Source organism: Anomaloglossus baeobatrachus, chromosome 2 (genome assembly GCF_048569485.1).
Source record: "Anomaloglossus baeobatrachus isolate aAnoBae1 chromosome 2, aAnoBae1.hap1, whole genome shotgun sequence".
NCBI classification, from domain to species: Eukaryota; Metazoa; Chordata; class Amphibia; order Anura; family Aromobatidae; genus Anomaloglossus; species Anomaloglossus baeobatrachus.
This window is the reverse complement of record NC_134354.1, coordinates 527,866,089-527,882,510: the sequence shown is the minus strand read 5'-3', so window position 1 is coordinate 527,882,510 and position 16,422 is coordinate 527,866,089. Positions and strand designations below refer to the sequence as shown.

General features: G+C 49.0%; 1 protein-coding gene across 1 annotated transcript in view; it reads left to right on the top strand.

Moving 5' to 3' along the window:
- Positions 1-2,817: 2,817 nt before the first annotated feature.
- VWA3B (von Willebrand factor A domain containing 3B) overlaps positions 2,818-16,422 on the top strand; it is a 363,812-nt gene continuing 350,207 nt past the window's right edge. The window contains exon 1 of the mRNA XM_075336597.1: positions 2,818-3,121. The gene's annotated coding sequence lies outside the window, so the exon portion shown is untranslated. The remainder of the gene's footprint in view (positions 3,122-16,422) is intronic.

Below are 16,422 nucleotides of genomic sequence, written 5' to 3'. Positions count from 1 at the left end.
AGGGAGATATTCAGGGAGAGGAGAGGGAGATGAGGGCTGAGACAGTCAGGGAGAAGAGAGGATAGAGAAGAGGTGAAGGAGAGGGAGAGGAGAGAGAGAACCTCAAGGTTTTTTTTTTTTAAAAGTAATAAATTGGTGAATTAGGGACTGTGGGGAGGGTTTATTCAAATAATTTCTGATAGATTCCTCTCAAACAGCTAACATCAACTCCAAAAGTATTACAGTGATTGCCACGCCACCTCGGCAATCGGGATGAGCTAGCAAAGCACCACAATTGGCACAACTATTGGATGTTCCACTTCTGGGGCGCCTGTGGGCTTCTATTTTTAGGCCAGGAAAAGCCAAATAACCATGAAACTTCCTATGATGGTAATACCAGCCCCTAGCTGTCTGCTTTAACATGGCTGGTTATGAAAAATAGGGAGAAGCCCACACGTTTTTTGAATTATTAATTTAAATAATTTAAAAAACAGAGTAGGATATCCTCTATTTTTGATAACCAGCTAATAAAGGGCTGCAGCCCACAGTTGTCTGGTTTACCTGCTGATTATCAAAAATAGGTGGGACTCCATGTCATTTTTTTATTTATTCCTTATCCACATTTGTTTGCAGGTCGGTTGCCCCCATTTTGCTTCCCTTTACAACCTTACTATAACCATTTTACAGCTATTTCACAGCAGACACATTCGAATCTTCATTGACATATATGAGGTCAACAGAACTTTATCTAAAGTCCGGCTGAACCCAGCGAACCCAAACCTCCATGTTTCCACTCATCTCTATCCACGGGTCTGCTCATCTTTATCCACGGGTTCCGCTCATCTCTATCCACGGGTTCCGCTCATCTCTATCCACGGGTTCCGCTCATCTCTATCCACGGGTTCCGCTCATCTCTATCCACTAGTTCCGCTCATCTCTATCCACTAGTTCCGCTCATCTCTATCCACGGGTTCCGCTCATCTCTATCCACGGGTTCCGCTCATCTCTATCCACGGGTTCCGCTCATCTCTATCCACGGGTTCCGCTCATCTCTATCCACGGGTTCCGCTCATCTCTATCCACGGGTTCCGCTCATCTCTATCCACGGGTTCCGCTCATCTCTATCCACGGGTTCCGCTCATCTTTATCCACGGGTTCCGCTCATCTCTATCCACGGGTCCGCTCATCTTTATCCACGGGTTCCGCTCATCTCTATCCACGGGTTCCGCTCATCTCTATCCACGGGTTCCGCTCATCTCTATCCACGGGTTCCGCTCATCTCTATCCACGGGTTCCGCTCATCTCTATCCACGGGTTCCGCTCATCTCTATCCACGGGTTCCGCTCATCTCTATCCACGGGTTCCGCTCATCTCTATCCACGGGTTCTGCTCATCTCTATCCACGGGTTCCGCTCATTTCTATCCACAGGTCTGCTCATCTTTATCTACTGGCCTGCTCATCTCTATCCACTGGTCTGTTCAGCTCTATATGTGGGTCCATTCATCTCTATCCGCGGGTCCACTCCTCTCTATCTGTGTGTCTGGTCATTTCTATCCATGGGTCCACTCCTCTCGATCTGTGGGTCTGGTCATTTCTATCCATGGGTCCACTCCTCTCTATCTGTGGGTCTGGTAATTTCTATCCATGGGTCCATTCATCTCTATCCGCGGGTCCACTCCTCTCTATCTGTGGGTCTGGTCATTTCTATCCATGGGTCCATTCATCTCTATCCGCGGGTCCACTCCTCTCTATCTGTGGGTCTGGTCATTTCTATCCATGGGTCCATTCATCTCTATCCGCGGGTCCACTCCTCTCTATCTGTGGGTCTGGTCATTTCTATCCATGGGTCCATTCATCTCTATCCGCGGGTCCACTCCTCTCTATCTGTGGGTCTGGTCATTTCTATCCATGGGTCCATTCATCTCTATCCGCGGGTCCACTCCTCTCTATCTGTGGGTCTGGTCATTTCTATCCATGGGTCCATTCATCTCTATCTGCGGGTCCACTCCTCTCTATCTGTGGGTCTGGTCATTTCTATCCATGGGTCCATTCATCTCTATCTGCGGGTCCACTCCTCTCTATCTGTGGGTCTGGTCATTTCTATTCGTGGGTCCATTCAGCTCTATTTGTGGGTCCACTCCTCTCTATCTGTGGGTCTGGTCATTTCTATCCATGGGTCCATTCATCTCTATCTGCGGGTCCACTCCTCTCTATCTGTGGGTCTGGTCATTTCTATCCATGGGTCCATTCATCTCTATCTGCGGGTCCACTCCTCTCTATCTGTGGGTCTGGTCATTTCTATTCGTGGGTCCATTCATCTCTATCCGTGGGTCCACTCCTCTCTATCTGTGGGTCTGGTCATTTCTATCCATGGGTCCATTCATCTCTATCTGCGGGTCCACTCCTCTCTATCTGTGGGTCTGGTCATTTCTATTCGTGGGTCCATTCAGCTCTATTTGTGGGTCGTTCAGCTCTGAGAGTCCGTTCATCCTTATCCTCGGGTCCGCTCATCTCTACTCACCTCATCCCTGCTCAGATCCCCAGCACACTGTCAGTGAGCGTACATCGATGCTCCTAAACTCGCAGTGCATTGTAATATAACATTTGCAATAACAGAAGCGTTTGTATTGTCCAGCCCCTTGGCAGGAGCACGTGTGAGAGAACACTGCACCTCCGAGTCACTGTCTGCTGCTGGGGTAGAATGATGCACAAGCGGCAATCAGGACCGAGCATGCGCACACACCGGGAGGAAAGGTCTCCTGCCCCACCCCCACATGGAGCCACACCTCCTGCCCCTGACATGCCGCAAAACGACCTATGCTGCCCTTTTCGTGCCGCCACACCTCAAATCCGACGCCTCGCATCCCGCCACACCCGTGTCCCATTCTTTATATCCCGCCACACCCGTGTCCCATTAATATATCCCACCATACTTTCCCGCCCCTTATATCCCCCCGCCCTTCACATACCGCCACCCTCCCATGACCCCGCCCTTTATTTCAGGCCACACTTTAAATCCCGCCCTTCATACTGACGTCTCTATTAGGAATGGATACTGCTCTCTCATTGGGCAGAACTTAGCAACCACCGTTTCTATAGTCAACAAGTGCAGCCGGAGCCCCGATGGTGCCGTGTGTGCAGGTAGGTGATGTGTGCGCCGGGATGTTCGGGTTACTGCAGAACCGGCCAATAACCGCCAAGATGTAAGGAGTCAGCGGCGCCGTGCTGTAGGAGCTGTGCATTTCTATAGGAATCAGCTGCTCAGGGCATGAGAGCTGAGCCATGGAGTAGAGCTGGTGGGCAGGCAGCGGGGGCAGCAGTGGAAGAGTGAGCACACTGACACCATGCCACTGCCAGGTAAACGTGACAGTGACTTTCATTTCATAAATCAATAGTACACATGAAACTAAGCAACTGTGTAATATATCATCAGCAGTGGCTGCATACCACGCAACTGCAATGGTGTCCGGCGATGTCCGGCAGGTGAGGGGGTCTGGCGATGTCTGGTGCGTGAGGGGGCCTGGCGATGTCTGGCGGGTGAGGGGGCCTGGCGATGTCTGGCGGGTGAGGGGGCCTGGTGATGTCTGGTGGGTGAGGGGGCCTGGCGATGTCTGGCGGGTGAGGGGGTCTGGCGATGTCTGGTGGGTGAGGGGGCCTGGCGATGTCTGGTGGGTGAGGGGGCCTGGCGATGTCTGGTGGGTAAGGGGCCTGGCGATGTCTGGCGGGTGAGGGGGCCTGGCGATGTCTAGCGGGTGAGGGGGCCTGGGAATGTCTGGCGGGTGAGGGGGCCTAGCGATGTCTGGCGGGTGAGGGGGCCTGGCGATGTCTAGCGGGTGAGGGGGCCTGGGAATGTCTGGCGGGTGAGGGGGCCTAGCGATGTCTGGCGGGTGAGGGGGCCTGGCGATGTCTGGCGGGTGAGGGGGCCTGGCGATGTCTGGCGGGTGAGGGGACCTGGCGATGTCTGGCGGGTGAGGGGGCCTGGCGATGTCTGGCGGGTGAGGGGGCCTGGCGATGTCTGGCGGGTGAGGGGGCCTGGCGATGTCTGGCAGGTGAGGGGGCCTAGCGATGTCTGGCGGGTGAGGGGGCCTGGCGATGTCTGGCGGGTGAGGGGGCCTGGCGATGTCTGGCGGGTGAGGGGACCTGGCGATGTCTGGCGGGTGAGGGGGCCTGGCGATGTCTGGCGGGTGAGGGGACCTGGCGATGTCTGGCGGGTGAGGGGGCCTGGCGATGTCTGGCGGGTGAGGGGGCCTGGCGATGTCTGGCGGGTGAGGGGACCTGGCGATGTCTGGCGGGTGAGGGGGCCTGGCGATGTCTGGCGGGTGAGGGGGCCTGGCGATGTCTGGCGGGTGAGGGGGCCTGGCGATGTCTGGCGGGTGAGGGGGCCTGGCGATGTCTGGCGGGTGAGGGGGCCTGGCGATGTCTGGCGGGTGAGGGGACCTGGCGATGTCTGGCGGGTGAGGGGGCCTGGCGATGTCTGGCGGGTGAGGGGGCCTGGCGATGTCTGGCGGGTGAGGGGGCCTGGCGATGTCTGGCGGGTGAGGGGGCCTGGCGATGTCTGGCGGGTGAGGGGGCCTGGCGATGTCTGGCGGGTGAGGGGGCCTGGCGATGTCTGGCGGGTGAGGGGGCCTGGCGATGTCTGGCGGGTGAGGGGGCCTGGTGACGTCAGGCAGCCGTCCAATGTACTTTAAATGTTTCTGTACAGGACAGGGCAGACTTGCTTCTTCCTGCTCGGCTGCTCCCTTCTCTCTCTGGCAGATTTTGCATATGCACGACCCCTTGGTGACGGAGCTTTACAGCTGTAGTGCCCCTGAGCCATCAGGAGCTATAGGGAGCTGCATCCTGTCAAAGATGCAGGGCCTACCCCCAGGGACCCAGAAGACCAGTGCCGGTAACACCAAAACACACATATAATCCCTGTTTTTCCTCTTCCCCAAGAACTGGTGACAGGCTAGGGTTGGACCAAATGGATGGCCACCTAGGAGTGGAACCGATCCAGTCCACTAGACGACAACCAGGGAGGAGGGGTCAGACAGTCAGTAAGTGGAAGTGAAAGGAGACAGATGTAACGACACTGACGGGAGTGTGTAACAGTGACCTGTCAGGCTCAGCCGTGTGGTTGCCGAAGGAGTACGGTGGAGTACTCTTGGAACCATAGATCGGTGTGGTGCAGAGCCCTAGGTCAGGAAAACGCTGCAGGCAGACCTGATAAAATCTGCACGGTGAGGGGACCATCCAGGACCTCACCGACCTTAAAGTTCGGGGCACAGCAGTGACGGGAGAACCTGGGACCGGGAACAGAGAGCCAACCCTACAGGGTTCAAACTGCCTGCCATACGGACTAAGACTGAAAGACAACCAGGAGGGGACCCTCAGATGCTCCAAGCCACGGGGACCCACCAACCAGAGATGGGTGCAGGCAGGGCCGGACTGGGACTAAAATTCAGCCCTGACATTTGGGGGTACACAGGCCCACTTGTCGCGTTGTGAATGTGTAACATATTTGTGCACTTGTAGGCAGGGGCGTAAATAGAAATCATGGGTCCCCATAGCAGAATTTCGAATTGGCCCCCCCACCAAAAAAAATAAAAAAAATAAATAATATTCGACTCTGTCACAGAAGAGCATATCTCACAACTTTGCAGCCCTCCTCAAGTAATTTTCCTCTTATTGAAGCCCCCAGATTCCCCTTTCATTGCAGCCATAAAATATGATGGCAACAAAAGTACCCCACAGACACTGTATGATGCCCCTACAGTAAATTCGTCCACAGTACTCTGCACACGCACAGTATGATGACCCTAATGTACCCCCCTTTAACTACCCCGGCAATGAATGGTGACTCCGACACAGTAAGATCCCCACCACACAGCCGTCCATGCAGTATAATGGCCCTTACTATCCTCCAAAAAGTGTAATGGCTCCCACACAGCCCTCTGCAGTATCACAGACCCAATACAAACCTTCATACTGTATAATTGCTTTCACACAGTAAAGTGGCTGTCCAAATATTATAATGGCCCCACAAAGCCTTCCATATAGTATAATGGCCCTCACAGTCGTCCATATAGTAATGGGCCTCAAATAGTCCTCCATATAGTATAATGGGCCTCACATAGTCCTCCATATACAACCCCTGGCAAAAATTATGGACTCACCTGGCTCTGAGGATGTTCATTCAGTTGTTTACTTTTGTTTAAAAAAAAGCAGATCACAGACATGGCACAAAACTAATGTCATTTCAAATGTCAACTTTCTGGCTTTAAAAAACACTAAAAAAAAACCACTAAAAAAAAATAATCATGAAAACATAATGTGCTAACCAGTAACGGTTGCTTTTCAAAACCAAAAAGGGGGAAAAATTATGGAATCACTTAATTATGAGGAAACAATTATGGAATCACCCTGTAAATTTTCATTCCCAAAACTAACACTTGCATCAAATAAGATCTGCTCGTTAGTCTGCGTCTAAAAAGGAGTGATCACACCTTGGAGAGCTGTTGCACCAAGTGGACTGACATGAATCATGGCTCCAACACGAGAGATGTCAATTGAAAGAAAGGAGAGGATTATCAAACTCTTGAAAGAGGGTAAATCATCACGAAATGTTGTGAAAGATGTTGGCTGTTCACAGTCAGCTGTGTGTAAAATACCTGGACCAAATACAAACAACATGGGAATGTTGTTAAAGGCAAACATACTGGTGGACCAAGGAAGACATCAAAGCGTCAAGACAGGAAACTTACAGCAATATGTCTCCAAAACAGGAAATGCACAACAAAACAAATGAGGAACGAATGGGGGGAAACTGGAGTCAATGTCTGTGACCAAACAGTAAGAAACCGCCTAAAGGAAATGGGATTTACATACAGAAAAGCAAAACAATAAACAGATGACTGCCTGAAGAGAACATGTCAATTTCCACAGTTAGTTCCGTGTTAGGTAAAGGCACTGGGAAGATGGCTTTATCTATATATATAATTGCCTTATTCTGTCTGTCTGTCTGTCATGCTCCAAAATTGTGTCCTTACGGTGACACAAAGCTGATTGGCCGCTGGGCTCGCCATGGCCCCGCCCCCCCGCACGGATTGGTCGCTTGCCCCAGGCTCACCCCCACACGGATTGACCTCTCGCCCCGGCACCCTGCACGTATTGGCTACTCGGCCACGCCCCCCTCACGCAATGCACGCTCACTCTAGCCCCACCCCCCGCACGCATTCCCCGAACTGACACGGACGGAGACACGACTCCCAGGTGAGTACTGTACCCCCGGGAGGCCACATCAGCGCGGAACATCCACACGCACACACATAACAGCACACACACACATACACACACATCAGATCACACTCACTCTCACACACACCTCACACACACATCACATCGCATCCACACACTCACAGCATCCGCCAATATCGCTTGCTTCTCGGCCTCCCTCGCATTGCTGGGGTTGCCGCCCTATGCTGGTGTGGGCTCCCGTGCGAGCGGGGGACGTGATACGCTGGTAACCATGCTAGCATAGTTACCAGCGCATCAAGTTCCTGCAGCGGCGAAACATCCACACACACACATACACACACACATCAGATCTCACTCACTCTCACACACACCTCACACACACATCACATCGCATCCACACACTCACAACATCCTGGGATATCGCTTGCTTCTCGGCCTCGATACTGTGCTGTTGTGACCTTCCAGGACCTGCCGGAGGATCACATGGCCAGAAGCATGTGGTATCTCCGGATGTTGTGAGTATGAGCGCGTATGTGTAATATCGTCAATGTGTGTGTGTGTGAGTGTATGCGATCGGGTGGGTGTGAGTGTATGCGATCGGGTAGGTGTGAGTGTATGCGATCGGGTGGGTGTGTGTGTGTGTGTGAGTGTATACGATCGGATCTGTGAGTGTCGGCAGAGGAGCACGGCGTGCTGGAGGAGGCTGGGAGGAGAGAGGCTGATCCTGGGGAAGGCTGGGAGGGTGGAGGCTGAGAGAAGAGAGGCTGATGTTGGGGGAGGCTGAGGCTGGGGTAGGCTGGGAGGAGAGAGGCTGATGCTGGGGACAGAAAAGGCTGATGCTGCGGGCATAGAGGCTGATGCTGCGGGCAGAGAGGCTGATGCTGCGGGCAGAGAGGCTGATGCTGCGGGCAGAGAGGCTGATGCTGCGGGCAGAGAGGCTGATGCTGCGGGCAGAGAGGCTGATGCTGCGGGCAGAGAGGCTGATGCTGCGGGCATAGAGGCTGATGCTGCGGGCATAGAGGCTGATGCTGCGGGCATAGAGGCTGATGCTGCGGGCAGAGAGGCTGATGCTGCGGGCAGAGAGGCTGATGCTGCGGGCACAGAGGCTGATGCTGCGGCCAGCATGGGGGATGGAGCACATTTGGGAGTACGCAGCATGGCGGATGGAGCACGTTTGGGAGTGCGCAGCATGGCGGATGGACCACGTTTGGGAGTGCGCAGCATGGCAGATGGACCACGTTTGGGAGTGCGCAGCATGGCGGGTGGACTACGTTTGGGAGTGCGCAGCATGGCGGATGGAGCACGTTTAGGAGTGCGCAGCATGGCGGATGGAGCACGTTTGGGAATGCGCAGCATGGCGGATGGAGCACGTTTGGGAATGCGCAGCATGGCGGATGGAGCACGTTTGGGAGTGCGCAGCATGGCGGATGGAGCACGTTTGGGAGTGCGCAGCATGGCGGATGGAGCACGTTTGGGAGTGCGCAGCATGGCGGATGGAGCACGTTTGGGAGTGCGCAGCATGACGGATGGAGCACGCGTTTGGGAGTGCGCAGCATGGCGGATGGAGCACGTTTGGGAGTGCGCAGCATGGCGGATGGAGCACGATGGGGAGTGCGCAGCATGGCGGATGGAGCACGATGGGGAGTGCGCAGCATGGCGGATGGAGCACGATAGGGAGTGCGCAGCATGGGAGATGGAGCACGATGGGGAGTGCGTAGCATTGGAGATGGAGCACGATGGGGAGTGCGCAGCTTAGAGGATGGAGCACGATGGGGGGTGCGCAGCTTGGGGGATGGAGCACGATGGGGGGTGCGCAGCATGGGGGATGGAGCACGATGGGGGGTGTGCAGCATGGGGGATGGACCACGTTTGGGAGTGCGCAGCATGGCAGATGGACCACGTTTGGGAGTGCGCAGCATGGCGGATGGACCACGTTTGGGAGTGCGCAGCATGGCGGATGGAGCACGTTTGGGAGTGCGCAGCATGGCAGATGGAGCACGTTTGGGAGTGCGCAGCATGGCGGATGGAGCACGTTTGGGAGTGCGCAGCATGGCGAATGGAGCACGTTTGGGAGTGCGCAGCATGGCGGATGGAGCACGTTTCGGAGTGCGCAGCATGGCGGATGGAGCACGTTTGGGAGTGCGCAGCATGGCGGATGGAGCACGTTTGGGAGTGCGCAGCATGGCGGATGGAGCACGTTTGGGAGTGCGCAGCATGGCGGATGGAGCACGTTTGGGAGTGCGCAGCATGGCGGATGGAGCACGATGGGGAGTGCGCAGCATGGCGGATGGAGTACGATGGGGAGTGCGCAGCATGGGAGATGGAGCACGTTTGGGAGTGCGCAGCATGGCGGATGGAGCACGATGGGGAGTGCGTAGCATGGGAGATGGAGCACGATGGGGGGTGCGCAGCATGGGGAATGGAGCACGATGGGGAGTGCGCAGCTTAGGGGATGGAGCACGATGGGGGGTGCGCAGCTTGGGGGATGGAGCACGATGGGGGGTGCGCAGCATGGGGGATGGAGCACGATGGGGGGTGCGCAGCATGGGGGATGGAGCACGATGGGGGGTGCGCAGCATGGGGGATGGAGCACGATGGGAGGTGCACACCTCCCCCCAACACACACACACACACGCACTGCACAACACACACACACTGGGAAACACAAACACCGCCCTACACAGACACCCACACACACAGACAACGCTGCACACACACAACACCCAACACACAAACACCGCGGCATACATAAATATACGCACATACCGCGCAACACACACACTGCACAAAACATACCTCCCCCCAAAACACACACAAACCACGCAACACACACACAATGCTACAGACACACAGCGCTCCACAAACAACGCAACACACACAACGCAACACACAAACAACACCGCTCTCACCCCCCGCCACACCCAGACAACACCCAGAACATGTACAGCGCCCTACACAAACACTTGGTAACTACACACAACAACATCTATATATATATATATATATATATATATATATATATATATATATATATATATATATATATATATATATAACAAAAATCATACATGAACTACACAATACGTAAATTCTAGAATACCCGATGCGTAGAATCGGGCCACCTTCTAGTCTTCAATAAATGTCCAAGTTTACATTGAAATTTTGGACACTTTTCTTATTTTATTTAATTGAAAGGATGTTTGGGGGATGATAAAATCATTTTTCAAGATGAGAATGCATCCTGCCATAGAACAAAAAACTGTGAAAACATTCCTTGAAAGAAGACACATAAGGTCAATGACATGCCCTACAAATAGTCTGGATCTCAATCCAATTGAAAATCTTTGGTGGAAGTTGAAGAAAATGGTCCATGACAAGGCTCCAACCTGCAAAGCTGATCTGGCAACAGCAGTCAGAGAAAGTTGATTGATGAAGAGTCGTGTTTGTCACTCATTAGGTCCATGCCTCAGAGACTGCAAGCTGTTATAAAAGCCAGAGGTGGTGCAACAGAATACTAGTGAAGTATTGGAGTGTTCTTTTGTTTGTTTGTTTTTCATGATTCCATATTTTTTTTCTCATAATTGAGTGATTCCATAATTTTTTCCCCCTGTTTGATCTTCAAAAGTAACTGTTACTGGCTAGCACATTATGTTTTCATGGTTTTTTTTAGTGTTTCTTAAAGCCAGAAATTTGCCATTAGAAATTACTTTAGTTTTGTGCCATGTCTGTGATCTGCTTATTTTAAACAAACGTAAACAAATGAATGAAGATCCTCCGAGCCAGGTGAGTCCATAATTTTTGCCAGGGGTTGTAGTATAATTGGCCTCACATAGTCCTCCATATAGTATAATGGGCCTCACATAGTCCTCCATATAGTATAATGGGCCTCACATAGTCCTCCATATAGTATAATGTGCCTCACATAGTGCTCCATACAGAATGAGCCACACATAGTCCTCCATATCATCTAATGCACCCCATAGTCTTCCATGTACTTTAATACACTCCCCATATTCTTCCACATAGCGTTATGCTCCCCAACTTGTTTTCAGCAGAGAACCTCTGTGAGTGCATATTTGCTACAGTGCAATAATCATAGGACAGGGAGGGGTTAAGCTTTCAAGTATTTAAGCTCTGTTGGAAATAAATAATCTTCCCCGTATTGATATCAGAGAGAAAAAGTGACCTCCATACACAACGCAATCCACTATTCTAAGACCAATAACACAACATACAAGGGAGAAATACCGCCACACTCTGACCAGACCACATATTACCACCACACAGTGATCGAATACAACCACATACAAGGGAGAAATACCTCCACTCTGTGACCAAATATATTACCACCACATAGTGACCGAATACAACCACATACAAAGGAGAAATACCGCAACACTATGACCAGACCACATAATGACCAAATAATACCATATACAAGAGAGAAAAACTGCCACACCATGACCAGAAAACATATTACCACCACAGTTACCGAATACAACCACATACAAGGGAGAAATACTGTAACTCCATGACCAGATCACATAATGACCGAATAATACCACAAACAAGTGAGAAATACTGCAAAACTGTGATCAGACCACATAGTGACTAAATAAAACCGCATACAAGAGAGAAATACAACTATACTATGACCAGACCACACATATTACGACGACATAGTGACCGAATACAACCACATACAAGGGTCAAATTCCAACACCCCATGACCAGACCACATAGTGACTGAATAATACTACAATAATGATCATGAATGAAAACTACAATACTAATAATACTAAGATTTTCAATTAGATTGAGATCCGGACTATTTGCAGGCCATGACATTGACCTTATGTGTCTTCTTTCAAGGAATGTTTTCACAGTTTTCGCTCTATGGCAGGATGCATTATCATCTTGATAAATGATTTCATCATCCCCAAACATCCTTTCAATTGATGGGATAAGAAAAGTGTCCAAAATTTTAATGTAAAATTGGGCATTTATTGAAGATGTAATGACAGCCATCTCCCCAGTGCCTTTACCTAACATGCAGCCCCATACCATCAATGACTGTGGAAATGTACATGTTCTCTTCAGGCAGTCATCTTTGTAAATCTCATTGGACCGACACCAAACAAAAGTTCCAGCATCATCACCTTGCCCAATGCAGATTGGCGATTCATCACTGAATGTGACTTTCATCCAGTCATCTACAATCCACGATTGCTTTTCCTTAGCCCATTGTAACCTTGTTTTTTTCTGTTTAGGTGCTAATGATGGTTTTTGTTTAGCTTTTCTGTATGTAAATCCCATTTCCTTTAGGCGGTTTCTTACAGTTTGGTCACAGACATTGACTCCAGTTTCCTCCCATCCGTTCCTCATTTGTTTTGTTGTGCATTTCCTGTTTTGGAGACATAATGCTTTAAGTTTCCTGTCTTGATGCTTTAATATCTTCCTTGGTCTACCAGTATGTTTGCCTTTAACAACCTTCCCATGTTGTTTGTATTTGATCCAGATTTTAGACACAGCTGACTGTGAACAAACATCTTTTGCAACATTGCATGATGATTTACCCTCTTTTAAGAGTTTTATAATCCTCTCCTTTGTTTCAATTGACATCTCTCGTGTTGGAGCCATGATTCATGTCAGTCCACCTGGTGCAACAGCTCTCCAAGGTGTGATCACTCCTTTTTAGATGCAGACTAACGAGCGGATCTTATTTGATGCAGGTGTTAGTTTTGGGAATAAAAATTTACAGGGTGATTCCATACTTTTTATCTCAGAATTGAGTGATTCCATAATTTTTCCCCCTGTTTGGTTTTGAAAAGTAACTGTTACTGGCTAGCACATTATGTTTTCATGATTGTTTTAGTGTTCCTTAAAGCCAGAAAGTTGACATTTGAAATTACTTTAGTTTTGTGCCATGTCTGTGATCTGCTTTTTTTTAAACAATAGTAAACAACTGAATGAACATCCTCAGAACCAGGTGATTCCATAATTTTTGCCAGGGGTTGTAGTATCGCTGTAATCATAATGACCTGGCGAATTATTTTAAAGAAAAAATTGACCATATACGCCAGGAAATTTCCTCCCAGCCTCAGAACACCACACATTGTCTGCCCTCCTACACTTCATCTAGTTCACTTTCACTCTTTGATCCAGTCACAGAAGAAGTCTCCAGGCTCCTCGCATCTTCTCGCCATACTACCTGCACCAGTGACCCTATTCCCTCACATCTACTTAAATCTGTCACCCCAGCTGTCACCACTCACCTAACTAAAATATTCAATCTCTCTCTCTCCTCTGGTGTCTTTCCCTCCTCCTTCAAACATGCCAGCATACACTCATTACTTAAAAAACCATCCCTGGACCAAAATTGTGCCGCTAACTACAGACCTGTCTCTAATTTCCCATTCATCTCAAAACTCCTGGAACGCCTGGTTCACTCCCGTCTAATTTGCTACCTGTCAGATAACTCTCCCCTTGACCCTCTACAATCCGGTTTCCGCTGCTTACATTCTACTGAAACTGCTCTTACTAAAGTCTCTAATGATCTACTTACAGCTAAATCTAATGGTCACTACTCCCTGCTGATCCTCCTGGATCTCTCTGCTGCATTCAATACTGTGGATCACCAGCTCCTCCTCACTATGCTCCGCTCTATTGGGCTCAAGGACACCTTTCTTGGTTCTCCTCTTACCTCTCTGACCGCTCCTTCACTGTATCCTTTGCTGGCTCCTCTTCCTCTCCTCTTCCCCTTACGGTCGGGGTTCCTCAGGGTTCAGTCCTAGGCCCCCTCCTGTTCTAGCCCCTATTGGACAAACGATTAGCAGATTTGGTTTCCAATACCATCTCTATGCTGATGACACCAAACTGTACACATCTTCTCCTGACATCACCCCAGCACTATTACAAAATAATACCGATTGTCTGTCCGCTGTCTCCAACATCATGTCCTCCCTCTATCTAAAACTGAACATATCAAAAACTGAACTTCTCCTGTTTCCTCCCTCTCCTAATCTTCCGAAACCCAATATTACCATTTCTGTGTGTGGCTCTACCATTACGCCCCAGCAGCACGCCCGCTGTCTTGGGGTTATATTTGACTCTGATCTCTCCTTCACTCCCCACATTCGTTCACTTGCTTGCTCTTGTCAATTCCACCTCAAAAACATCTCGAGAATTCAACCTTTTCTTACCATTGACTCTGCAAAAACTCTTACTGTCGCTCTCATTCATTCTTGCCTGGATTATTGTAATTCTTTACTAATTGGTCTCCCTGTTACTGTCTTGCTAAATTCTACTAAAAAGGGGGCTGAAAGCCCGTACTTACGAAGCGCTCACTGATATCCTAATCAGGCACGAATACTAATATTCTTTATAGCAAGATACTATTTATTTTAATAGCACATGAATATAATCAATGGTACATAGGCATTTAGAATCTTATAGTCATAGAAACTTATACAATAACAGAAATATGCATCAACATTACCGTTATGTTGTAGCAATCCTTTCACATCGGAGGGAACTCGAGTTAAGATAAGGAATCAACATGGCATGGCATCACAGGAACAGTGCGTACGTACACTTCAATGTCCTGGAAGGTATTTCCCTAACATTAAGCGAGTTCGGTGTATATTTTATAGGAAAATATTGTAGGTTGTGTCTAAATGGTCACCAGCATATGACAGCTGAGTCATGTTCATGTAACTTGACCACAAAATGTTGTAGGTAACGGCAGCTTCCTGCACATTTCCAGCACATCCTGTCAGTTGACAACTGGCTGACCACAGTTTGACCAGTGTTAGTGAAATATTGCAATGAGCCGTAAATTTCATCCTTAAAACTGTCTTTAAGCTAACCACAAGTTTCCTGTAAGTGGAACTGTAAATGTTACTTCCTTTATCTTCAACTGCTTCAAGACATGTATTCCCTGGTCATCATTTTGGCCCTCCAAAGGACATCTTCTTTGATACTGAATTATTGATGGATCAAATAATATCTGGGATCACTCCTATCTTATGATTATGATCTGATTCCTATCTAATCACACATTCTTTCAGTCATATCACATTGGTATCACAATCGGTCCTTGATCCCAGGGATTATTTTCCATCATCAGTATTCCACTAGAAGAAGATCACTCGGAATATACCATACCATGACCAAGAAATATTGTTTGCCACAAATTTTGTTTTCTTGGTTTGTTTAGATAAACGTTGAATCACAAATATAATCACTTTCACTACTTTTGTACAGTATATTAAAACTAAAAGCAATATTATCTGAAAAGCTCCCTTGAACATCATGTGTTTTGGCATTTGCTCGATATTCAAAGGAATCATTACACATTACATTTCCCGATATGTTACTAGAAGTTTCACTAGTCCCATTTATGAACATATTGGCATAAGGCCATAACATATCATGAATTGTCCTTTCCACTAAGCTGGGTTTAAAAGCATCTACAGTCCATAGAGATGAATCCCAGGTTAGTCAGTCCAGTCTTATATCTTAGTACCCAAATTCCTCCCTTAAAAGCCAGATATTGCAAATTGGTGACTGTTGCATTCAAATTTCCTTGCCACCATGGAAGATTGATCCATCCCACTATGGAAATGGGTACTGTAGTATTCTATAGACGAACACTTTGAGTGTCTTTATAAGCAAGATGATCAGAACAACTTTTCTACTTTAGGATTTCCTCCATCGATACCGGGACATCCAGATAAGGGATACTGGTGGCTGTAACCGGAGAATGTGTACAGATCCAGCAATCTGTGTGTTGAAAATGTGATGGTGCATCAGAAATTCATTCGCCACAGGTTCCTCCTGATGTAGACTTGTCCATCCAACGACCAGAGAGGCAAACATCAAACACAGGAATTTCTCCATCTCATCACTATCGAGCTCTTTCCAGTAACCGATACCATGGATTCCGCTTATTTACCACACCTTCTGCAAATAAAGATACACTATTATTCCTGTAAATAACATTTTTCTTGTGGGACATATTCCCACTTCCCCACTCCTGGTCTCATCAGGAGAGTATGATCTTTTCTGACCACTATTACCGCTGTCTCTGAGGGCGGTCCTTGGAGGTTTTGAATCCATATTTTTGCTTCTACATTTGTAATATTAGAGGATCCAAAACCTTTAGTACCCCGTATTGTTAATTCTGCCGGGGCAGTTCCTTCTCT